Source organism: Manacus candei, unplaced genomic scaffold, assembly GCF_025592945.1.
Source record: "Manacus candei isolate 608988 ecotype Guabito, Panama unplaced genomic scaffold, ASM2559294v1 h1tg000008l, whole genome shotgun sequence".
Lineage (NCBI taxonomy): Eukaryota > Metazoa > Chordata > Aves > Passeriformes > Pipridae > Manacus > Manacus candei.
This window is the reverse complement of record NW_026138056.1, coordinates 15,612,701-15,638,105: the sequence shown is the minus strand read 5'-3', so window position 1 is coordinate 15,638,105 and position 25,405 is coordinate 15,612,701. Positions and strand designations below refer to the sequence as shown.

Genomic DNA, 25,405 nt, shown 5'->3' with positions numbered 1-25,405 from the left:
ATGAACATGCTTTAGAAACACTCTGCTCAGCCCAGAAGTTCACCTATTTCATACTTCTTCAGCCCTTTGGCCAAAGTTACAAGGCATCTCTCAGGGAATTCAGGTCTTCTTTGGCGGACATTGTGGGGACCAGTTTGGGAAAACAAGCTATGGGGAACTGAGCAGCAAACAAAGTGCCCTTATCTAGAAATAGTGTTTCATTCTGCACCAATGCTGGGAGGTAGGGATAAAGAAGTGAGAGGAAGTGCTTCTTGAGCCTGCCTGGTTTAGGTAACTACATGCACTTTTATCACGAAGGACCAGAGAATATTTGTGTCTGCAGGGAAGAAAAAAAGCTCGTACAGGCCTTTTTGTTCAGACCTCCCCTGGACACTTCATGAATCAGTAGTTCATCATACAAACATATTTTATATACATGTATATACACTTTATATACAGACTTTTAATGTATTTTCTTTCTCTTCCCCTATCTCAAAATTACTCAAATATAACAGCTAATTCCTGAGCTAACGCTCCAGCAGAAACCAGACTTGCTTTCTAATGTTAGGGTATACTGTAATTGTTTTGGTGATAATACATCAAGCAAGGAATTGCAAGTGCCAAGTCCCCTTATCTGTGTGTTGCACACAAGAGCGCCTAATACAAGAAGTGTAAAATTCCTTAGATGTTCCAACATCCATCCCTCATGTTGTCCTTATAACTTAACTACATGAAAAAATACACCCATTTGTCAGGCTTAAAGGCACTAAAACCTAACCAGAGGGTTTCCTGAGTGAAGGCTAGCATATAGTAGCATGTTACATGCATTTACCTTTTGCAGTTGTTGGCTCAGCTAATTCTCTAGTAATATAATGAATCTCTGGTATTAGAAGGCTGATAGCTAGATCCTAATTTTGACATATAACAGGCCATAAGGACTAAGAGATTTGGAAAAGAAAGGCTACACAGTGAGCAGCAATCCATGGGGAATACACTGGAAAACTGTCTGTTGCTTCACAGAGAGAGTTACACATTGCAGGAAATCTGCACACGTCAGATAAGTTTCTATTAGACAGGTAGGATGCAGTCTGGTTTTATAAATGTCCACTTGGTGGCTGTGCACTATCTCCATGCACACAGTTTTCTTTAGATTTCCTGTTGTTTCCAAGTGCTTGTGACAATGCCAGTATAACCACAGTGACGAAGCTTGACTTTAAGCAGCAGCATCTGCTCCGTGCCAGAGTGGAAAGCGACAGATGAAAGCCTCTATGGCTCAGCACAAGGCATTGCCCCGCTGAACTTCCATCTGCAACACCTTCCTGGGAACGGTTGCATCCATGGGGGAGGATATTACATTTCTCTAGTTCTTGCTCTCAGATGCATCCTGTAGTCTAAATCTACTGCTTCACCCTTGAGGCATACAAGCCTGTTTCAACTAAATTATACGCTATTCTTTTCCTGAGAATCTCCAAGTACACTTGAGCCCTGCATGTTTGCTAATTGCTGTCAAAGTCACTCTTCTCTTGCAACCTGATGGACCTGGACTGTATGGCTCCTCATTTAACTCTGCTTCTCTTCTACTTATCTCCATCTGTGCCAGTGAACACAGGCAATTCTTGTATTTCCCGTAGAACTTACCCTGAATTATTTTTCATGTCTGTCACGTATCTAGAGAAATCCTTCTGCAAACATATTTAAGGGTTGGGTTTTTTTTCAGGGCATTAAATAACTTGGAGCAAATTCCTAGTTTCACAGTGAAGCAAGTTTTTAAAATAGCTCAGACAAACCTTTTTACTTTTAACTGTAAAGTTCAAACAACGTACCACTGCAAACTGAGATGTCTCCTACATCCAAAATTAGCATTTATTTATACACTGGAACGGCTTTTTGAGTATTAACACAAACGCAGTGCTATGTTTTAAAAACAAAAGTTCTTCATTACACAGCCCGAGCATCATTTCAGTGCTATGGATGTGTTTATCACCAGCTATGAATAAAGAAACCCCACACTATATTATAAACCACTAATTCTGCAGCACATTCCTGCCAAGGGAAAAGGCAGGTATGGTATCCAGCACAGTACAGTGAGTACTGTCAATGGTGAATCTGTTCAAACGGGAGGTTTAGTACCGGGTATCCTACGCTCCATTTTGGGAGCAGTGAAGGTTTCTTGTTTGACAGCTCGGATGCAGCAGCAATGATACAAGGGAAGCAAGTGATGGGAACCGCAGGAAACACAGATCTGTTCCAGGCGCATCCTTTCTGAAGGCTTTCTAAACATTGCCACCTTGTGGGCCTCCTGTCTCCTGATATCACTGGTCCTTCCACTCTCCCCAGGTGACTGCCTGAGCCAGATGCCAAGCTGGAGGCTAGACTGTTGAAGTTAACATCCAGCTTGGGTGGAATGCTATTTAAACTCCCACAGTTGGGGATTAAAAAATGAACAGAACCTTAAAAATTCTGTCTGACATTAATTACTGACCCTCTATGTGACATTGTGTAATTTGCTCTTTTTCCACTTAACATTATGAAGGCAGCACTAATAATGTTCAGAAGAGCTACCATTTAACAGAAGAAAAGCAAGGAGACAATTTCTCAAAGCTCCCAAACAGAAGGGGAGAGAGGAGTTAAATTCATTGTCCACCTTTAGAGTTTCTTTTTAATTATTCCTTTTTGCCACCATTTCCTTCTTACTCCAATAAAAAAAATCCCCAATTATTTACAAGAAGTCTGTGGCATCTAGTTTAGCTTTCAGCAGTTCCGTTTCATGAATGAGAATTTTTGATGACTTGAATCTATCAATTGCTCAGTCAAAAGATGATGCAAAGGAATATAATTTGTTATTGATACCAAACTTATTTAGCTACTGCCTTACAGACATCAAACACAAGTTTTTTGGTACATTCTCATTTGTTAGCACTGTAAAAAAGACATACAAACGTACTTACTTTGAGCATCCAAACACTTTCCCTGGTTGCCGGCTTGAATTATTCCTTGCAGCAATTTGGTACTGGAAAGAAAACATGAAAACCTTTAGTTCAACAATCACATAGGAAAAAAAAAAACAACAAAAAAAGACTCACTGGATGGTCTTTGTCTGCATTAGTTGAGCAGTGATGCAACAGTCGTATGCTAAAAGTGAAACGAGGAGAAATCCTTCATTACAATGCCGTAATTCAGCTGTGTTCACAATGGCTCAGTGTCTAACATCTGCACAACAATCAGATGTTCCCCTGATATAGTAGCAGATCTATGAGCTCCCTTATGCAGTGCTACATTCAGAGTTTATTCATAATTACCAGGCACACTGCTCTTTCTTCATCCAACCAGGCTTCTCCTTCGCACAGGCAATCAGTTATGACTGTTGTGTCATGCAACTGGAGCCTTGCTGCACTTGCCTGAACAGCTTTTCAGAGGAAAAAAAATCTGCCATTGAAAGACACAATAACTGATTTACAGGAAAGCCCATGTTTTTGCCAATACAACACAAAGCAGCTGGCAATCCTTTGAAGTGTCTCGCTTAGCAATGAAATCATGGTGCTGCCCACTTTTAGCAGCCACGTTAAGGCCCATTCCCTTCTGTGTTCCTAGATGGAATTGTCTACAAATGCTAAATTTGTCCTCGCATCCATCTCTCTCTCTCTCTCTACATTACAGACTGCAGAAACATAAGATGGAGCAACCATATATGGGTTTCAATTTGTGCCCTGAATTACATACTGTGGTTACGTGGCTAAATTTCTCAATTCAGCTCGTCAGTCAGCAGGAACTATCATTCCTAGCAGGTAAATAATGGTTTACAGTCAGACCCGGGCTCTGGTCATTGCTTGTTTTGCATTCCTAGTCAACTAGTTGAGACAGCCCAGCAGGGAGGAGTATTCCAAAGGAATCTATCTCTGCATAACAGCACAAAACTACACCAAACAGGACCCTAGGGGTATTCGGACTGCATGAGGACTGAGAGATGTAAGAAGCTCCCACAGGTAAATTTATATTCATCAAACTCTCTGTTTTAGGAGGAGGAATACATAAAGTAATTCTCACTATAATTAATTATCATCTGGAAAAGGTAAACAGATCTTTAAAGATGGCTTGTATAAAGGACTGGATCCCAGCTCCAGAAGCTATGACTCATTCTGGCAGAGAACTTAGGATGGCTGCTAGCAGACTGGAAGGCTGAAGCTACCTTAAAGCCAAACCAGAATGAAAATTAGCTATTAAACATGTTATTGTTTCATTTCTTTGAATCTATCCAAGCCTCTTAAGCTGTGCTTTTCAATGTACTCTTTTTCCTCCATTTGTTTAATGTGGAAAGTGATTCCAGCACAGCTGACAAACCTCAGGCATCCTGTTGGCAAAGGAACAGCAAATCCATCATGGTATGTTGGCTTTTGCTCAAGTAGACCCCCCCTGAATTTAATCTGAGATCTAACAACACTATTGCAATAGCTTGTAAGGATGGGACACTTAAGACAATGGTTAGAAGAAGTCATGTCCCACCAGAAGGTGTTGACCAGAATTTCTACAAGGCAACCGCAGTAGAGAGACACAGTGAGACACCTTTGAAATATGACACTTAATTTACTTATGGAATGTTTTCCACACTGTACTTTGTGAAGAATGTGATATTTATGGCATATTGAAGACAGAGATAACTACTTAATTGTCTTCAGTATGTATCCCTTGCAAGGGATTTGAGTAATATCACCACGCTGAACTTCATTAATACAGTCATAAATAAAACAAAAGAAACCCTCATAGCACAGGTTCCTAAAGCTTGGAAACTGATTATGATGCTGACTGTACAGGTCACACCAAAGAGGTACATCTCAGCCTTTCTGCCTGCCAACCTGAGCTGCAGGGAGCAGTGTGATTGCTGTGGCCAGATGAGATAATTGGCACCTGCTGCTGTGTGCAGCAGCACGACCAGGTCTCCACCTGCTCCCTAAGCCATGCCAACACCTCAACCTGTACGTCCGGCTTGAGATGCCAGAGCAGCACCCAGGCGAGGGAGTGGTAGGAAACACTGGATCATTAAGGTGGAATTTAATTTAGGTGGACAAAGGAATGCAGTAGAGGTCTTAGTGGGTGTGAGGAAGGTAACGATGGAGAGCTAGAGTCCTCTTCAAAAGGATGGGGGGATAAAGGTGTGCAATGAAGACAAGATAAAAAGGATGCAACATGTTCTCCTACTAAATGCCAAGCCACGCACTGCTCTCAGCTTCAGACAGTGGCATCATATCGCTGCTCTATATAAGCCAACAAGCACAATTCAGTTCCTCAAAACTCCCCAACGCACACAGGCTGCACTGATTTTAAAAGAGGAGAGGGTCTGTAAAAATGGAAAAGACCTTAGAATACAGAAAAAAGATTAAAAACAATTTAAAGAGATAAAGAGATGCATTGTTTTCAGGACAGAAACTTATGATTTGTTCAACATTTGTGTAAAGTTTGCACTTTGCAAATGTTTGCAGCTATGCGTAAAACTACACATAGCTGCAAGTTCCCTGTATTATACTATCCATTTCCCTGATGGTCAGATTACACTGGGGGAAACAGGCTAATGTTTATTACAAAATGCTTTGAGTTAAGCTGTTATTAACAGAATTGAGTAGATTTTACTGACAGCCAATGACCATTTGTCTAGTGCATTCAGTTCTCCCCCTTCCACATCCCTACTCCCACATCCCCTTGTGTCATCCCGCTGCAGTGACAGTTGGGAGGCCAAGCCCATGCAGGGGGGTCAGACTGGTGGGCCACTGGCTTCCAGGTGGGCATTCCAGAGTCACTCAGGGAGTCCCTTCCCTTACTTTAGCAGATGCACGTACAGCCCTGTAGACTACATTTGCCACTTTCTCAGATACAGCTGGGTTACATACGCTGCTGTTGATGCTCGTGTGCTGGTGGAGGCCTTGGGCAGGTTTGGCAGACTCCTGCTGTTCAGACTTTATGGGTTCAGTGGACTCAGCTGCTCTCCAGGGTTTTACCTGGTCTCAGGGGGCTTTCACCTGCTCTCTCTCACAATATACTTTTCCTCCCTGTGCATAATAGCTATTGCTACATCCACAAACTTTACCCACTGAACCTATAGAAAAAACAGATGCAGAAGGGGCTTCTATGATAATATCCCTTGAAATGCTGCAAAACAATTTAATTTTGAATGAATATTAACTAAAAAAAAACCCACAAAACAAAAAAAAATCCCAAACAAAACAAGAATTGAGCAAGAGGGATATGAGAAAGCAGATAGAAAGGAAAGCAACTAAGAGAAAAAAGAAAGTACAGCAGGGACAATCTGCAGTAAACAAGGTACAACAACATCTAGAAACACATCATACAGCTGTAATACGAAAAGTACCCATAGTTGTTCCTTTGAAGGACCAAGGAGGAAAAGTCAGGGCAGAATTTAATTAAAGTGATTTAAATCAAATGCCTTCCAGTACACTTGATGATGTATTTTCAAAACTTTGTCTCCAGAAACTGTGTTTCCCCTGTGGGCACAGAGCCCTGTCTTCTGCTACTGTGTCTCTGTGCACTGGATGCTTTCTTCCATACTGCACAGATCTATTTTCTTTCCCTTGCCAAGGACTGGAAATGTGATGTTGCATGAAAACAACTTGTAATATAGGCTGACAGTTACCAATTGCCTCAAATATCCTCAGCAGTTATAGAAAAAAAACTTCAAAACCAACTTATTTTTAGCAAGTGAAAGAATTCAAGCAACCCCATGTGGCTGCTTTCCAGGCATTTACTGAGTGGAGAATAGCTTGACAAATTACAGAAATGGACAAACTCAGAGTGTAAATCAGAAAACAGTGTATATCACTATTTACATATGCTTTCCTGTGGAAAAGAGGAATCGAAATATTAATTTTAAAGCTTCTCGTGTCAAAGGAAAGAATGACTGTTTTTATGAGCTCTGCATGAATCACAAAAACCAAAACAAAACCCCCCATACACTTCACAGTTTGGCAGATTTCTCAACTTGCTGCTAACTAACAGCCCAACCCTATGCTGTCTCAATCTTCCTGGGTAAGTCCTCTGCATCTACTCAGAACTGGACTCTGCAGCACTACAGGGAAGACACAAAGGCAAAGACCCAAAGCAAAGAAGTCAAGTAACACAGCTTAGTACTATTTCCAGTTCCAAAACTACAAGAATGCTTCACAAGGCAGGCAGTCTCAGAGGTTGCAAGATGCTGCTACCGAGCGCACAACAGAGCTTCCCACCTCTTTTGCTCTTCCCATTTCAAACACAGCTTTGTCCCAGCAGTTCTGCTTCTCTCCAGTGCTCTGATTTCAAGTCATCTACTGGCATGAAAAAGGTCCCAGAGATTACTTTTAAAACTCTGTTCCCTCCCTCTCATTTACAAAGCAAACAATCTTTTTTTGATCATTTACATACAAAGTAAATCCAAGCATGTCCTACTTAACGACTTTGTAGGAAAGAACATGCATCCTTTCTCCGTAAGACTTCTACTCTGCTCAGGGTGGAAGCCTCCAGACTTTTCTCCCTATAGAACAGTAAAACAGCTTGTGTCATTTCTGCTGTCCTCTCCTATCCCTCCTCAAATTCTTAACTGGAATTTCCAAGATCCAAGATCCAAGTGCCTTCAAGACAATACTGGGTTCAAAGCTCCAGCCAACTGCAGTGTGACATCTACATTTTTGCAGCAGCCTACCTGCCCTCCTCCTATTAACAAATACCTTCACTGCTTTCCTGCCCAGTAACTCTGAGATGCAGTAATTATCTTCCAACTTGAAAAGGGTGTAACAGAGCTCAGTTTGTGTGATTTACGTAGCTAGTGTGATAGATTTGGCAAACCTTTTTTTTTTGGCATGACAAGCAATGTCAAACCAGTATATCAGGCAGTAGGTGGCAGACCTAATAGCATGAACAGATGAGACTGTGTATTTATCATTCTTTGTATTTAGCAGGAGACTGCCACATCACACTTATCTCCATTTCAACCAGAAAAAGTTTCCCTCTTCGCTCCTTTTTGAGAAAACAATCTTCCTTCAACTTTCTTTAAAGTTTAGTTCAGAGCCATTGATGTCTGCACTTCAATTTCTATCACACAACTAAAAGTCTGTCCTACTTGTGCTATCAGTTCCTATGTCTGTTGGCTTCTAAATCCAACATAATTTTCTTCAGCTGTTGTTTACACATTGGACTGAAGTTTGCTATTGATGCACTTCTGTATGTACTCATGTATTATATATTTTTTTTCTGGTTGGCATTATATCTTATAGAGAGTACTTGATTTAAAAATAACTAGAGTTGATCAGGTTTCTGCTTAGTTTCATGCACTAGAATCACTTAACACATTTCTTTTTAATACTTCCTTATAAACAAAGTTATGCTGTGATGATGCATATGTTTTATAGTCAGGTAAAAAAAGCCAGCACTGACTAAGGTTTCCCACTATGAAGAATTTGGCAATAATATTGCCTTAAGGCATTCCAGCCTTAACTGTTCACTCCTTATTTATGTCTCTGGGCTGCCCCTCAGTTTTGCTAGAACTCTGAATCCAATCCACTCTAAAGCAGATGTGGAAAGGGATCTAATTTCAAAGTTACCTGTTCCACAGTACACAGCATGGCCCCATCAACAGTTGGGCTGGCACAACTGGGAGGACAGGATCTCACTGGCTGATGTTGCTGGCCAGAAACAGGCATAGGGAACAACTCCACTGAGTGGGATGCAGCAGAAAGCTTTAAAAGCAGACACAAACTCCTCCGATATGTTCTAGAGACCAGTGGGTACACAGAGCTAAGGCAGAACATACACCAGCTTTCCCCTGTTCAATATGAAAGGATTAAGAGGCTCATGGAGGACAGCTAGCAGCAACTGCTTTGGTCCAGGTCAACCCACCACCAGTTTTCAGTACCTTTATCATTTCCTGTACCCAGTTTTAGGCTTGATTTTGTAGCTGAATCTTTACAGACTAATCAGCAACTTAGAATTAAAAAGAAGGTACAAAGGAAAAGCATTAAAGTATAGATTCAAAAAACAAAAAGCCAAAACCCATCTCTGTATTCTGACCTGAGATATTTTCTGAAGTTCTTTTAAAACAGCAAAGCCTGAAGTTCAACATGGGGAGTCCTGATGGCATAATAATATGTTGAATTACCCAAGCTGACAGTCTTTGAAAACAAGCCTGCTGAACAAGCACAGTAGGAAGTGCCCAAAGATGACTTCCATAGGAGTGTTACACAGGCAGTTGCAGCGTCTGTGGAACTCTCAGAATTGCTTCAGGGATATAAAATATATAAGCTTCAGGACCAGGAAAACATTTAGAAGAGCAAGTTGGTTTAAAAGACATATGTTTTAACTCAAAAAGTAACTTACATTTAAATGGCACTCTTCACCATAACTCTTACAGATATCCCTGAGAAAAATGCAGGTAGCTCAGCTAGAGTGCCTGAGATTAGATGGGCTGAATCTTCCTCTATTGTAGGATTAGTTTTTCAGATCTCTTGTTACAGTGACTGCAGAAAATCAAGCACATCAGAGAACATTCAACAAGAATCATTTAGGTGGCTACGTAGAGGGGGATAAATGCTCCTACCAACCCTCTGTTTTAACCTAGTGCTCTACTATGAGCACTATGCCTGCAAATTGTCTAAGCTCACAGACTGGTGGTCTTCTAAGTTACAGAATTCAGTAGCTTTCTTTAAAAAGTGAAAAATAATCTCTAAAAGAGTGCAACTTCACCGCCTATGCCTATTTCAGACCAGGAAAGAGGCAAGGACAGTTCTGGAAAGCAGGCATGCAAATTCTTGCCCCTGGGAGGGAATGACCTTACTGGTTGCCAGCTAGCTGGAGACAAACTTCAGAGAAAAAAAAAACACCTGGGGGTTTTGGTGGACTACAAGTTGAAATAGGCTGAGCAGTATGCCCTTGCAGAAAAGGAGGACAGCCTGGGTTTGCAGATTCAGGGCACTAATTACTCTCCTGTACTCAGGGCTTGTGAAAGTGAAGTACCTGTGTACTGGGGAGCCACAAACCAGTGACAGACATCCTGGAGCCCAGTCTACTATACAAAGATAGTTAAGGAGATGGGGCATATGATGCAGGAGAGGCTGAGTTGGGTTTGTCCAGCATGAAAAAGAAAAGGCTTAGGGTGTGTGGGGATGTATGAGTGCAGCCCACAGCACTTAAGGGGAGGGTGTAGAGAAGACGGAGCCAGGATCTTCTCAAAGGCACACATAGACATAGCAAGAGACAACAGGCAAGTTTCAACAGGGGAAATCCTCATTACATGTTAGGAAAAGTGTTTTCATTATGAGAGTGGTTGAACATTGGGTCCAATGTGGCTGGAAAATCTGAATGTTTGAGATATTCAGAACTGAACAAGTTCCTGAGCAACTTGATCTGTTAGGGATGGCTTTGAACAGGAGGGGACAAGAGTATCTCTTTCAACCAATATTATCCAATGATTCCATGTAGAAGTGTCATCACTGCAGGCTGTTGTTGCCTGCTTACCGTACCCAGGAAGAGAGCCCTACTTAGGGTATAGACTGCCATCTCAGCCCTTTTAACAGTTCTGGCACGTCTTTCTCTGCCTTAAATTCCTGAACAGGAAAAAAGGACTAACTGAAAGATGTAAAGATCTGTGGCAGTAGTAAAAACAGCTCAAGTCTTTTAACTTGATTTTTATTTCAATCCATAGGAACCTAAATATATAATATAATAATTGATATCTAACATATAAATCTAGATCCAAAAGTTTTGCTTTTGAAAGCACTGGTGAAGCAGATGAATTCTTGGACATCTGTCTTGTAAGAGGCGAATGGATTACCTGCAGTCAATTATGTATGTACAAACCTATGAGGGCTGTAAGGCTATAGTTTGTGGAAATGACCTGATTAGATAGGGTGCTCACATGACAGCTGAAGGGACACTGAAGGGTGTAGCATCACCTCGTTTGTCCTGCACAGATCACCACGTGCTCTGAGTCATAAACCAAAAGCCAAAGAAGTTTGAGTGGTTTCCTCTCTGATTTTCATCTAATCAATCCCAACCATCGAGTTTTTCCACCTATTTCCAAGGTGGAATGTAAGAGTCACTTTTCCACAGATCCACAATGTGACAAGCATTGCTGGGGTCCAGTCTCTGCTGTTAATCTTCTTCACTGCTTAATCAGTGGAGAAAGGTGATCGAGGTGATCCCAGTGACATAATCACAGCCCAGTGACCAATAAACTCTGGAGGAGCATGTTTTAAGCCTTCTCCAAGCTGTTGAGTGGTAGATCCCCTTTAGTATCTCATGTTCTGAGTCAGTCCTTCAACCTCCTCATCTGCAAGTTGGAGGAACAGCCCACCAATACTTCACACTCTTCCACACATATTTTGGCTGAAAGCAGCCAGCGATTCATGTGTTTGGCACAGGTAACAGGATCTGGGTATATTGACAGGACTGGATCTCTTGGGAAAACAGGCAGAAAAATAGTACTTGGTATTTATTCATGTTTCAAAATAGTGAATGCTTATTTGCTCACCCTACCCGGGTGGCAGTACCTCTTGACCACTAACAAAAGCAGAACTTCACTAACATATATTCTCAGTAAGGATCAGAGACCTCCAGTTGTAAAAGGCCTGTCAGAAACTGTGGGCAAGCTTGCCTCCTGCCTGCAAAATGGGAAAGTTAAAATGCACTGAAGTTTTAGGACAATTGCACTGTGGTAATGACCCCACACAAGTAATTAGAGCTAAAACTGCAAAACCTGTATATTTGACAAAGGGAGCAAAGAGCCAACTGAGCTTTTTTTTTGGATCTTGAGCGTATATGGAGCTGAAAACTAGAAATGGCTCTCTGCTATAAAGGCAAACTAAAAAGAAGTCACCAAGGGGTTCTTCAGAGCAGAACTGTATTTGAAAGCTGCATAAATACCTTTTACTCCTTCAGTTACAATAACATTGCCACCTGATCCCAGCTTATGAACTTCAAGTTGAAGGAAAAATATTCCAGTCTGTGAGATAAGAGTGACAGCTTGTTATCATTTAGGTACTCCATGATACTACACAATAAAGCAAGTCATATGGGAGGGGGCTCAAAAGGTGGGCTGCCAAACTTCAACCCCTCAAATTAGTGTTGCTTTGTTTTGAAGAGATAGTCTGCATTTGAATCCTAACAAATCAGAAGCTTTTGGGCTGCATTTTTGAGCTGCAGTATTTCCTCCAAGAAGCTGCAGTGCAAAGCTCACATGAATTATTCTTTATGTTGTTCTGCAGACAAAAGCCACGGAACACAAGAGCCACTAACTTGAATGCATGCGCATCGCTTACTGATTTAAAAAAAAAACTAATTGGGAAGTTTACAGGTGATTCTACAGTATCAGATTGAATTTAAACTTCCACAACATTCTGCTCTGGAAGGTTTTTCCTTTAGCATACTGCCTGCAAGCTCTGATTTGGAGGAGCACTAAACTAATTTCAGTAGTATACACAATTTAAGTGTAGATACTTCTGTCATTGCCTTTCCTGGACACTTATGTTTTCTGTTTGCTGTCCAAACCAATCAAGAAAAGCCACCACTTAACTGAAGAAACAGCTACTTTAGATTGATTTGCCATTTACATGCACGCTATCTGCCTTACAGACTTACATAAGAGCCAGTTTTTCACATTTAGAAGATAAAGCCTTTTAGCTTAGATCGGCAAGTAAAACTCTGGCAGTTTTGGTGTTTGGGTTTTTTTTCTTTCATTTCTTTCTTTCATAAACCCATCAGTAGAGCAGAACTCATGCAGCATAATGTCTTACTGTATCTTCTCAGGCACATGCAACCGGCCCTAGAGAACCCAGCCCCTGTTAATGTTGCAGATAGGCTCTCTTTAAGTCTTCAAACTTCTTCAGACTTCTGTGGCATCTTCTGTAGCAGCAGCCTACTCGTAGCTGTTTCTTTGAAATGTCCAGAGGGCTCCTGAGATGGCAACTATCAGATATTTTCAGGCACGACTACTTAAATAAACAGTTCTAGACATGAAATACATGTACAAAAGGTGAACATGCATTTTGGGGCTCTAAATAAAACTTCTGAAAACACAATCCTTATTTCCCAGGCATGCACTCATTTAACAAATCCCCTCTCTTTTCAGCAAGATTAGTCAGCTATTGGAAGTCCCCATAACATGATGTTACTGAACTGAACGTGCCCAAGGTGAATCAAGGTAGTAACCTGTGGAACAAATGAGCAGCCACTTAGCATACACAGCTGAAGCATCCAGCATCAGCCAAAAGCAGGTCTGTCTCTCCCAAGCCAGTGAGCAGTTTATGTATGCTCGTGGTATAAGTCCAATTTTTCTCCCTTTTTGGTAGTCAGCTTGCTTGTTAACTCATGTAGCAAAAATCCAAGATTCAACCTACGCTTTCCCATAAGATTGATTTCCCTGCAGGGCCTATCTCAGAGTCTGCTGCACTCTGCTGCAACTCTCTTACGCCCTTCCATTCCTGGTCAAAACATGCCACACCTTCTACATGAGTCAACAGAGCAGGGAAGCATCTCCCGCAGCAAGCGGGGAGGCAGCTGAGAGAAGAGCCTGGCTGTGACAACATAGTCCTTCCCTTCAGCATGGGGCAGGATGCTCAGAGGAATGCAGACTCGGTTAAAAATATTATCAGGAGAGTGCAACAAGCTGCACTTGAGCTTGAATTCATGGGATCAGGCAAGGTCACTTCTGGTGAAATAATCCCAGGGATAAATTCCAAATCACTCAGATATTTAGTTAGCATACGCAAGACAGCTGGAAATCTTTGCAACATTCTCAAATTACACTGTTTGGCACCTTATCAAACTAAATGCCTTTTGCCTGTCGAGCGCACAAGCACATCGTTTTACTTCAGTGTTATTCTGTTTTCCCTCAGTGAGATGTGTTGGGTTTGAGAAACTGCTGTATCCTACACAAGACATCAGGGCTCAGCTCTCCTACTCCTTTTTGATGACAAATTGATGTTGAAGTTTAACTTCCAAAATAGGAAAATTATCAAGAGAATATATTTTGACATACAAGATGTGTAAAGAAAAATACAACAGAAACTGTCCCAACTTTAACCAGGTGACACAATGGTATTTTGGGAAGTGCACTATTTTTAATCCCAGGAATACTTTCCTTAGTCAGTAGAGATGCTTACAGCCTTTCTTGTTTCAAGTGCTGTGTTCTTTCCTATGCTATTCCATGCAGGAAAACAGGGTGTGCAAGCCAATATAACAGTTCTCTGACACTAAGAACTCAATAAATCCAGGAACACAAGTTACTGCTTCTTTTACAGTCATTTTTTTTTAGTCTGGAATAAAGCCACACATTTTGTCAGTTCATATCCCAGAAGAGGTGGGCCTGTCTCTGCTTGATATCAACGGAAAGGCATCCAATAGCATGGCAAGAGAATCCAACTCAAAGAGTTTTTATGTTTACACACACAGAGAGAGCTATTTATTTGACAGCACTCCGGTAAACTGGGAGTGAATCCCCTCTGCGGTCAATGGGAGATGCCTGAGCAAAGTACTGGGCTGGTGCCAGGGACTTGCACCAAAAGGCAAATCCAGCAAGAAGGGAAAATAAACTATCCTGGGAACAGTGCAGACTTTTTTCAATTTCAGAAGCAAAAAAAATTAGAGAACTAGAAAAAATAGGAGGGAAGGACCCTACTGCACAGAAAGGACCCTACTGCACAGAATACATTGGGCATGGAAGGTGTATATATATTATTAAAGAGCTTTAATTTCACCTACCAGATTTCTCTCAGGTTGGTTCTTCTAACATGTATTTTTATGTTCTAATAAAATCAGTTTTGTGGGCTGGAAGCCTCTAACACCTCACTTATGCTCATACAATGTAAAAGAGTGGGTGGTTTCCCCATAAAGCTCAGGCCCCACTGCAGCACTCCACAAGCACACAGGCTGATACCCAGCTCCTATCAGTTACTTTTGAGTAGGCTCTCCAGCACCTTCCAGTACCACCTCGTATACTTAGTGCTATGAGAAAAGCAGAACTGCCTTTAGGTTTTGCTTTAGACATCATTCTGAGCAAACCTTTACCTGCAATTTCAAGTGTTATAAGCAAGTTATCAAATGTAAACAGGTCCTCATGAAAAAAACTATATATAAACACCACACTGTACAGGAGGACACATACAGGAAATAATTCAGAGGCCCTATACTCTGTACCACCAATCTTAGGGGATTTAAATATATACAGTTCGGCTACTGCATAACATACACATTTTATTTAGGATTTCTTAAGTATTACTGAAACCTGGAATAAGATCTTCATGGTCAAAGATCAGAAGGCAGCACTTGGCATTTCTTGCAGTAGCACACAGTAACAAAGCAGCTTCAACCCCTCTGTGCCACATTGTGTTAATGGACAGAACTGTACCAGTAGCTATGCGTCCCTTTCAAAGGGAGACAAGAGATATCACTGCCATTGGTCAGACAAAGGTTTCTTGTTCATCTCTTCCACAGCTACATAATAAGTTCCCTGTCATTTGACAAGCCCATCACAGGATTTCTCTGTCTGGTTTTTCACCATGATCACATGTTGCCTGTAGTCCCTGCATCCCAATGAAAGATTATTGCTGCAGCAGAGATGATACCTCATCCTGAAGGCATACATGGGATTCTAATCATATCCTGATGTGGCCATCAAGCATCTTAGAAACACAGCTCAAAAACATTGTTTCAGGCCAAATGACATCTAACTGACAGTTCTATTTCTTTCTCAGTTTCCTATTTACATCTCAGTTATCTAAGAAGTGTTTTCACTGCTTACCACATCCTTCGCAACTCCCCTTACAGCTTGCACAAAGGAGCTGATTTTCAGGCTTCTTCCTTGTGATGGAAATTGTTGCCTATATGCATGACTGTCAGGTGGACAAAAACTGAAAAACTGCAAGTCTACAAGACTTACTGTTTAAACGCAGCAATTTGGTTTCATTGGAACTAACCTAGGCAAAAAAAGCCAGCTGACTGTCCTCTGGCCGCACTGTCCTACTAAAAAATATATTATTTAAGGAAACCCAGCCATGTTAAAGAAACTGCAGTGATTTTAGGATCTGCAAGACACTTCTGATTTCAACATTCCACAACCTAGATAAATGGCAGCTACACAGAATAATCCTTAGCGGTGTGCTGGTTCATAAAGTGGTAATGCACCCAGCTAAGCAGGGTCAGCTTGGGTCTTCTCAGGAGGACCAGGTAGAATGGGCTGCAGCTGACCCAGGAATGTAGAGAAAAATGCATTTTTGTCCTCATCCAGGAGACAGAAAACTCACTTTCTTGGTGGTAGTGGAAGAGGTGACAGGAAAAAAGGAGAGACACTGAAGACTGTGCAGGTCAAGCAAGGTTTAAAGGCTGGGCTAACACTCAGAAGCTGTTGTTGTGATGGGGCCTCTCCCCTTCCACTCTTCCTGCCCCATCCTCTGGGAACCTACATCTCCCTTTGGATCCTCTCAAGCCACTCACACTAGACTCTTCTCCACAACCACCCCTGCACCCATCCCAACCAAACCTGCAAGCTTCCCCAAATTCCTCCTCCAGCTCGGCTCTGAAAACACTGGTGTCACCATGCATGAATTCAGGAGGGAGAATCCAGAGCCAGGCTTTATTTTCCCATCCACCCAAATATGCTGAATTTTTGCACTTGAATCTTCCGATAGCAGAAGTACTGAAATGGGAAGGGACTAACAGAACACCATTGCAGGGTAATCCCACTGTCAGTGTCAGCCTTCATACACCGCCCCAAAGAAGGAAGTCACTAAGAGACTGCCATTGGCCAACTGCCTCTTCATTACTCAGCTTGCCACCAAGAAGTCATCTTTATGGACTTTCTACATTTACTACATGCATGCCTCCCCAAAAAAATCAAATCAGAAGAGGAAGATGGCACCCAAAGGCTTGTAGTGTGGCCACTCAAAAGTAGCCTTTTGAAGATTTATCTAAATTTGTCAAATATAATAAGTAATCATCCATAGGACAGTTGGTGTCCCTTGACTTATTCTTTTTTAATAGCATGTGAGCATCAGAATTATGCTAGATAAGTATTCAATTAAATATGGCTTTCAATCCCTGCTTAGAGGAGTGACCAAATTTACGAACACATGTTAAGCTATGAAATTATGTCAAAAAGTAACTCTACATTACACCCTTGTAAAAGCTTCAACTTTCTCCCTGATTTAGAAAACTGTCAAAAAATATCCAAGAGCAGAGACATATAAACCTCTCTGCCTGTATTGACGGTATTTTCCTCTTCCTTCATCTCTCCAATTTGCTGTACTAATGCAACAAAAGATAACAGCAAATTAACAGTGTGGTACTTAAAATAAATGCAATGCACTTAAAAATACCTATGAACAATCTAACTGCAGCATGTCAACCTCCCGGAAGAATGGCAGTGGATAAAGCCAAGCCAAGGGCCCTCCCTTGCGGGAGACTGCTATGCTGTCAAACAAGACTCTTCTCACCACAATCCAGCACAGCCACAATTTGTTACATATCAGTAAAAACACATGGTAAAAAGCAGAAATGACCACACGGCTCAAGTTAAGCATCCTACAAGTTTAATATTGACAGCAAAAGCTCCAAAGAAAAACAACAGCATTATCAAGGTGGAAAATGTGTCTATTCAAATGTAATTTGAATAGACGCATTTTTTTCTCATGTCTACTAATCACATGAAGTCAAAATGCTCTGACTGCCTCTCCAACTTACACCATAGCATTTTGCCCAAAAGGCCATCGGTCGGCTTTTTGCCAACTACATTAATTCATAGTTTTGCTTACAGCTTGAAAAAGATAATCCATGAACACTACCAGTTTTGTGGAAACCATTACTTTGGTTATTTTTGTAGCCCATGGTACTTATTCTGGAATATTCTGAGATCAACTAATAGGTTAGTGACCCTCAAATACTTTCCATGTTTTGGATGCAAAGAGTAACAAAAAATATTAGTGACTTCTACTCTTTCTATATTGAAGTTCATAAGAGAAAGCTTATTACTCTTTGTTTTCCTAGAGGCCTGAAACAAGTTTCTAAAAAGTACTTTTAAGGTTCATCCCCCTCTCTTCAATTCCTTACAGTTCTGCTTTACCATCACACCAGCAAATAAACCCTGAGTTAGGTAACCAGTGTAACAAGATAGGTATTTTTTATGCTGACCAGAGTTCTTGCCACATCCATGCTACACACCTTGCATTGCTGTGATCACTTTTTGATACAATGCATTTGACTTCAGTTGATGGTTATGAAAGATTTCACCCAGTCATCTTGTAAACTGATATAGACCTGTCCTCAGAATTAGTGTACCAATATAAACACCTGTGTTCAATAGGAAACAAACTTTTATACCACCTGATCTCACTGAGGGATACCCACAGTAACTCACAGAACATCTGCTGAACAGAATAACTCATAAGCAATCCTGTCCATGTATATATAAGGAAACTGTGATGCAGTACAAACCAAAAATTATAGCAGGATTCTTGGGTGTATCAAAAAGTCATGACTAAGTCACAGTAATTGTGCAATAAAGCATAGCATATCTTTTATTTGTATGTTTGAGAAATTAATATTGGTATGACTGACAAACAGCAACACAATTACAACAGCGACATTAATCTCAGTGTTGTGGGCAAGTGGTGCAAATTAGCCCTCAAAGTCATCAGTCTTGACAGCATAACCACCCTATGACAAAAAACAACCTCTCCAAACTCTACTAAGTTTAGGGATATTTTTTTAAGATTGTTTTTTTCTCCGTTTGAGTTAGTAATACAGGAATACAAAGCTATAGAGAACAAAAATCTAATTGCTCATGGCAGAGAAAACACAGACCTTTGAAATGACACTAATAAAGCAGACTCTGTGACTTACCTTGCCTTGCTGATTCAAAGATTCATTTAGAGGAGTATGCCCACTACGGGAGCCTTTATGAAGAACTGACATAGTAGGAATCTTGGGTTTTTTAGGATAAGTAAAACTTCCCACTCTCATAGGCTGGTAGAAATGAGCTTCTCCTACATAACTTCCCTTTATAAACCTCACCATGGGTGTGGCTAAATAACTAGCTCCACCCTTCACCCTCTTTAGAAACCCAATAAAAAAACCCCAAAACTTCTCTGAAGAAAGATAATTTTGTCAAGATGTCATGTGCTATGTTTTTTGATGGGTTTTGTTTTGTTTGGTTTTTTAAGTAGTTAACTGGTTGATGGTTTTACAAACTAGTGGGAGAAATGTAGGTAGATAAAGTTTTCTCCACTGTTTGCCGTTCCTCCAACATGGTCTGCAAACATTTGGTGGGTGAACTTGTTTGCTTTTTAACAGCACTGTTGTAACAACCTGAGGGAAGTCTATCAGCTCTTAGTGTTTATTGGTATTAAAGATGCATTATATTGAAAAGCAACACATCTTGAACTTGCAGCAATATCCACTTGTATTACTTCATGACAAGCCTCCACCACCAGTGAAGGCTCTTGCTTTCATCACTTACCTAATGAGATGATGCAAGATCAAAGCTCTTTGCTTGACTCATTAAATCACACACTTGCCCTCAGTGTGGAGAGAACACCACCAATATAAACTAGAATATGTTCTTTTGTCCTCTAAATACTCTGTATCTTAAAAAAACCCTCAACTTTCTTTTCTCTCAAGGCCTAATCCAAGAGGATGGGGAGATAGATTAGGATGTTGCCGCTAAGGCAATACTGCCTGCAGAGTTATATATTGCCTTGGTGCGTAATACAAACACATCAAGAGCGACTCCACTCTTGTTTCTTAAGTTTTTGTACTATCTCAACTGATATTTTTTGTATTTAAGGGTACAAGTGTGAGGAACTATGAACATAGGGCTTCAGTTTGGGATTTTTTTCCCAACGAATAGTTGAGGTTATCCTGGCACTCCTGCAGGAGCCTGGGTGTGAAATCAGAGTTCTTGAGGTGTTTGGCAGGAGCTCAACTATGCTTCTATCATCTGAGTTTGCTTTCAAGGGAGCGATTAGGAAATTATGTTCTTGTTAACAAGATCTGTGCGAGTAATGACTATTATGCCCAACATTTCCTGTACTTAAGCTAAAGTCATTGTTCCATCTTGATATGAAGAGCCGAGGTATTTTCTTGAGAACTAGTAACTTGGGCCAATCTTCACTTTAAAAAGTACTACAAGAAGAAGGTTCATCCCTTTGCATGGTGCCAGGCCATTTTTGTCTGAAAATGCTAACTGATCCTTAAAATATATATATCCATCCATGTGGAAATTTACTATAATATTAGGCACTCTCGGAATGTCAGACGGAGGAAAAAAGCCACCTTCATTGCAACAAGAAATGTTGCATAATAAACTACAGCACTCACATTTCATTGCTTTTGCACCTCTGCAGGCAAGATAAAGCATCTTTGACTTTAAAATCCATATTTAAAAGACAGATACCCCTGATCCTTGCTGTAGCTGAAGGCCTGTAATCTCATGCTCTGCTGTACATGAAAACAAAAATTCTGCAGCATTCTCCAAAGGCAATAAAACCACTTCACCTTTTAGAGAGAGTCCGATGATTCTGGAGAAAGGATAACATCTTGGTGAGTTAACAAATTAAACATGGCATGTAAGAGAAAAGAGGTGCTCGCTGTGGGCTGGCTTCCTCTCTATCCACTTCAGCAATGACTGACTTAACAGGTCAGCTTTGACATTCTTGGTTGAGTTCTCACTTCTTTTTAATTCCCCATTCCAAATAGAATGGGGAAATCCACAGGTGTGGATGAAAGGAGGAGGAATATCACAGGAGATGAGCAAGACCAGAAATCTGGATACGAGTAGTGTTGTTCTCAGTGCAGTTCACGCTGTACAGATGCACCTCCTGGGCCAAGGCTTGAAACCACTCTCTGTTCAGAAACACAGGACTGAGAAGATACTAGAGATGGTGCTCTAACTTTTAAAGGACCTGCTGTTTTACATATATCTAGTGGTACATATATCTCAATACTGAACCACGAAACGGTGAAATGGAGTATAGGAAATGGTGAAATGGAGTATAGTTTCATCTATAGCAGCTAGCAAATAAAATCAATAGTTAAAATACTCAGTGCCTGGGATTCAGTCCTAATAAACCCTGTGGATGGAAAAATAAAAGTCCTCTTTTCTGAATATCACCAACAGCTCTTACAAAGATGATGGCACGCTTGCACTGCCTGCCAGAGCTACTTTATTACTATCCTAATGGCAAACACAGCATTATGCAGCTGTAATTGTAGGTGTAATCACATTTTTTTGCCATTATAACTGGAAGAAATTGCTAAAACTTAGTTAGCCAGATCATGTTTTAACACCCAAAAGCAGGAGAGGTGAGTACACACCTGCAAGCAAGGGGGACTACTAGGTTAGTCCTTACTGAGGAGGCATTTCAGCAGTAACTCTCCCTGATGATGTCATCTTGCTGTTGCCAGCTGCTTCCATGCAAAAGCAAGCCCTAAAACCACATTTGCTTTCCTGAGCAAGGACAGTTGCAAGAGCTCCTCTAAATCTGCCTGTACTTAGCAAGGCATCAATGTTTAAAGTGCAGAATTAATCCACCTGCTGACACTTCAGGTTCAGGGGAAAACTTAGACTTAGTTCTGTTTTGTTCCATAGTTCCCTCCCTCTTCACAGCTACCTGAATAAAAAGTTCATGGTTTGATAAAGTGGTGTGTTCAACCCCTGAATGCAGAGACTGCGTCTTGCTCCTCTTGGCACAGCATCTTTTGGCTCATTGCCATGGCTGGGCTAAAGATAACCTGCAGTACCCCTTTCCTGGTGCCTTGCCTTTCCTACTGAACCCAGGGCCAGGCTGGAAAACAAGGGTTAGATGTCAAACAGCAACCAAGACTCTGCCTGGTGAAGGGGGGGGCACCGTTCAAGGTGCACAACAGACCCAGTGGGGAGTCTCTGTAGTGCAATGGTTCAGCTGTTAATGAACAGCAGGTGGTTTGAGCTCTCCCAAGGACTGGTCCCCTTTCCCTGCCGAGGTCAGGGGTCTTGGAACTAGGTGACCTTTAAAGGTCCTTTCCAACCCAAACCTTTCTATGATCTCTTCTATGATCCTACAAAAGAGGGAGATATTTTTGGGCAAAGGCTAGAGGAAGGAAAACAGCAAACTGACAGAATTACTGCCAGTTTCGTGAAGTGAAGATGCAGCTAAGGGGAAGAGACACAGATAAACAATGTGAAAAATCTCATAAGATCTCTCGTAAGATGAGAAAGAAAGAGGCACTCCACAGGACCAGCCTAAGAGCAGCTGAATGGATGCAGACTTCTTTCTGGGCACAAAACCAACAACCCCAAAGTGGCTGGAAGCCCAGATTTTTTTGTTTTCTTAACAGAGTTTTTGGTCATCATCTGGAATTGTGTTCCAAGAGACAACCTACCAGCAAATGCAGTTTTCCTCTGATATTCCCCAGACTGGTTTCAGCTGCACCTTGCAATCCCCACTTCCCCTACAGAAATGTATATTCCTAGAAAATTTCCTGGGGCTTGCTAATGAGGCATAAAGATATTGCCAATTTGTAGCCTCTTGTATTTCTAAATAACCTGCTTTTTTGAAAATATTTCTCATTATTATGATTGACACCAAAATCCATGAGGGAGCTAAAGGGTTAAATGAAGTTGAAAGGATTAGCACTGACTGTAAAAAGTTACTGCAATTAATAATGTCTGAGAACTTGTGCAAGAAAAAGATGCAAAAGTTAGCGGAAAAAAACTAAATTAACAGCTTTAAGGGTTAGTCTGCTTATGTTGTGCACTTTATTTATGTCAAGGTTTTTAAATACCCAGTTGTTTGTTAATTAAATTATTTAGCTTTATAGTAGACCTGCAGACTAACCTGTTGAAGTGGAACAGAACTGCATGAGTGGGGTGTCCTACCTTGACCACTAACCATTCCAGGGAAACCCCAAAGTACTCAATCCTGTATAGAGCATCAAATGCCAAGGGAAGTATTTGCTCTGTGGGTGCAGTCTGGTAGCTGGAGTGTAAGCAATGATAAGACAGGAGCTCTCTGCTGCCTCTGTGATTAACTTAATTACAAACAGAAGTTCTCTGTTCTCCTTTTGTGTGTACAGGTCTATTAATACTAATAACATGCTCCTGCTATCTGCCAGTGAGCTATTTTCAATTTTACAAAGCACAGCAGACAATACTTGCAGGTGTTTGGAAATGTGTGTATTTGGCCACGGAATCCACAAGACCTAAGCACTGCCAAACAATACTTGCATTTGCAGGTACTCCTGCAAGACAGTGTCTTCTGAACAAATACAAGACATGAAGAACTCAAGACTCTGATGAAAATCAAGAGATGTATTCATCTGTTGCTTCTGTTTTGCCTCCTAATCTCGATCTGTCTTGGAAATATTCTTGGATTCAGAATTGTAAGCTTGTCAAGGGTTGCCGCATTCACAGCGGAGATGAGTCATGAGATCCAAGATTAGTTTCGAGTGCCACATTGCAAGGAAGTTTCAATAATAAGTGTTTCTACTTGGCCTGAATATGGTAAAGCCAAACAAAACGATGTTTTCCTTTGATAAAACTTGACATGCTTTGCTTGCAGTGGGATTCAAACTCTCTGAAGAGATTGTCACTGCTTTATATTCAACCCAGTATTAATTGAGGCATAAAATGGTTACCAGATCAAAGACTATTTTAATAAAATTCCTCTGGAAGGAGTAGCCTGACAAGATATTCAGCCATTTCACATTGCATGTTGCACAAACTAACCATGCGGTGAGATGAGAGACAGATTTTCCCTGCTGACTTTCACAATTCTATAAAGATTTACTAGATTAAAACAACTTGAGTGTCTGAAGCTTATAGCAGATAAGACCTGTACGTTATATCCTTCTTACCTGTCAAATCTAAGCAAGGTTTGTATTTTTTGGCAACTTGTTAATTTTTATGTAGTTTGGCATTGGTAGTTAGACCAACCTGAAAGTTTTTCAGTTACGTGTATGCTAGATTATCCAGTGTTAGGACCCTACTAATTTTCTCATTTAAGGAAAAGAGTAAACTTGAGTAAATGGCATATTTGATATCTGAAATTGCCTTGCTGAAGAAATACTATTGGCTTCTTCCTAGAAGGTGAAAAAGTAACACGGTGAGCCATTCTCAGAAGAGACTAGGTTAAAGATTAAGTTCCTGCAAAGGACTAAAACCATTCCTAAACTTTAAATAGGAAAAATTTGAAGTCTGAGGTCTTTTAAGGCTCAGTGGAATGAAGCTGGTTGACTGTAAAACTCTTCGGCACAAGGCACAAGAGTTTCTGAAACTGAGGAGGCATTCAACCAGGATCACTGAGGCTCTCTCCACAAACCTTGTCATGTTTTCATCTTCTCTACCACACCTCCTCCTCCTCTTCACTGCCATCAGGCATCTTTACCAGACCAGTGTGAAGAACTGTCCCTCTCTAGGGCAGCAACTATCGATCATAGTTGAGCATAGTTGCCCCTCCTGAAGCCCTTCTATTGCTATAGGGACTCCATTAGCAGGGTGGCTTTTCATCAGTCCTTTTAAAACACTTTTTGGACATGGCCATAGTATAAATAGCACAGGGTAGCCCTGCTGCTGGCTGCTGACACTGGGCACTGCTCCCAGAACAGGTCTGTGCCTTAATCCTGCCTGTCTTGCAACTGCATGCTGGGGCTACACTTCATCTCATCGAGGACAAATGCAATGTGAAACTGTTCTGAGATCCAATGAGATAGTAATATGATAAAGGCTTTCCCTAACAGCTTTCCTACAGCATTCTTGTTTTTGGGATCCTTTCCCTGCAGTTCGTGTTTTGCATTCTCCTCTCCCCTCTCCTGATCCTTGCTGCCAGCACCCTTTCCCCTCACCTGACTTTCCCAAAGGCAGAAGACGAGTCACTGCTTCTTTCTTACAGTCCATGAAGTGTCTTTTCAAACCCCTTGAAAACACCACCTTACCTGCAGGCAGATTAAACCTCACAGTTTCTCTGGCTGCCCTTGGAGCACCCATTGCTCTGCCAGAGTTCAGTCTTCAAGTTCACTGCTCCTGGAAGCAGGCATTGTGGAGGCTGTCAGCAGGGAGGACCCACAGCCATTCTGTGGCAAAAGCCATACAGGTAGTTCCCCAAATCCCCTCACTTTTTTCCATCAGTGACAAATCAAGACCCACTGAAGCTGCAAGGATTTCACATTTGCAGTTGTAGCTATCCTCAGAGAAGGTAAGCCAAAACACTGAGTTTTATATACATACACATGTACCTACACCGGCATTAAAATAAATAATATACATAAAGGTGCTGAAAGGCTCAGGATTTCAAACCTCACCCACCACCACCACGTGTGCCATCGTGCCACAGTTGGTCTTTGGGCCCCCAGTGACTCAGAGCAATGCAGTCAACACGCTCCCACCAGGGCTCTCTGCACCAGCTGCAGTTCTCCCTCCCTCCCTCCC

The 25,405-nt window shown here is 41.3% G+C and overlaps 1 protein-coding gene across 1 annotated transcript in view; it reads right to left on the bottom strand.

The window, feature by feature from the left end:
• The window catches only part of MAPRE2 (microtubule associated protein RP/EB family member 2), a 100,308-nt gene that overhangs the window by 70,962 nt on the left and 3,941 nt on the right, over positions 1 to 25,405 (bottom strand). Inside the window, exon 2 of the mRNA XM_051770067.1 lies at positions 2,928 to 2,989. The gene's annotated coding sequence lies outside the window, so the exon portion shown is untranslated. The remainder of the gene's footprint in view (positions 1 to 2,927; positions 2,990 to 25,405) is intronic.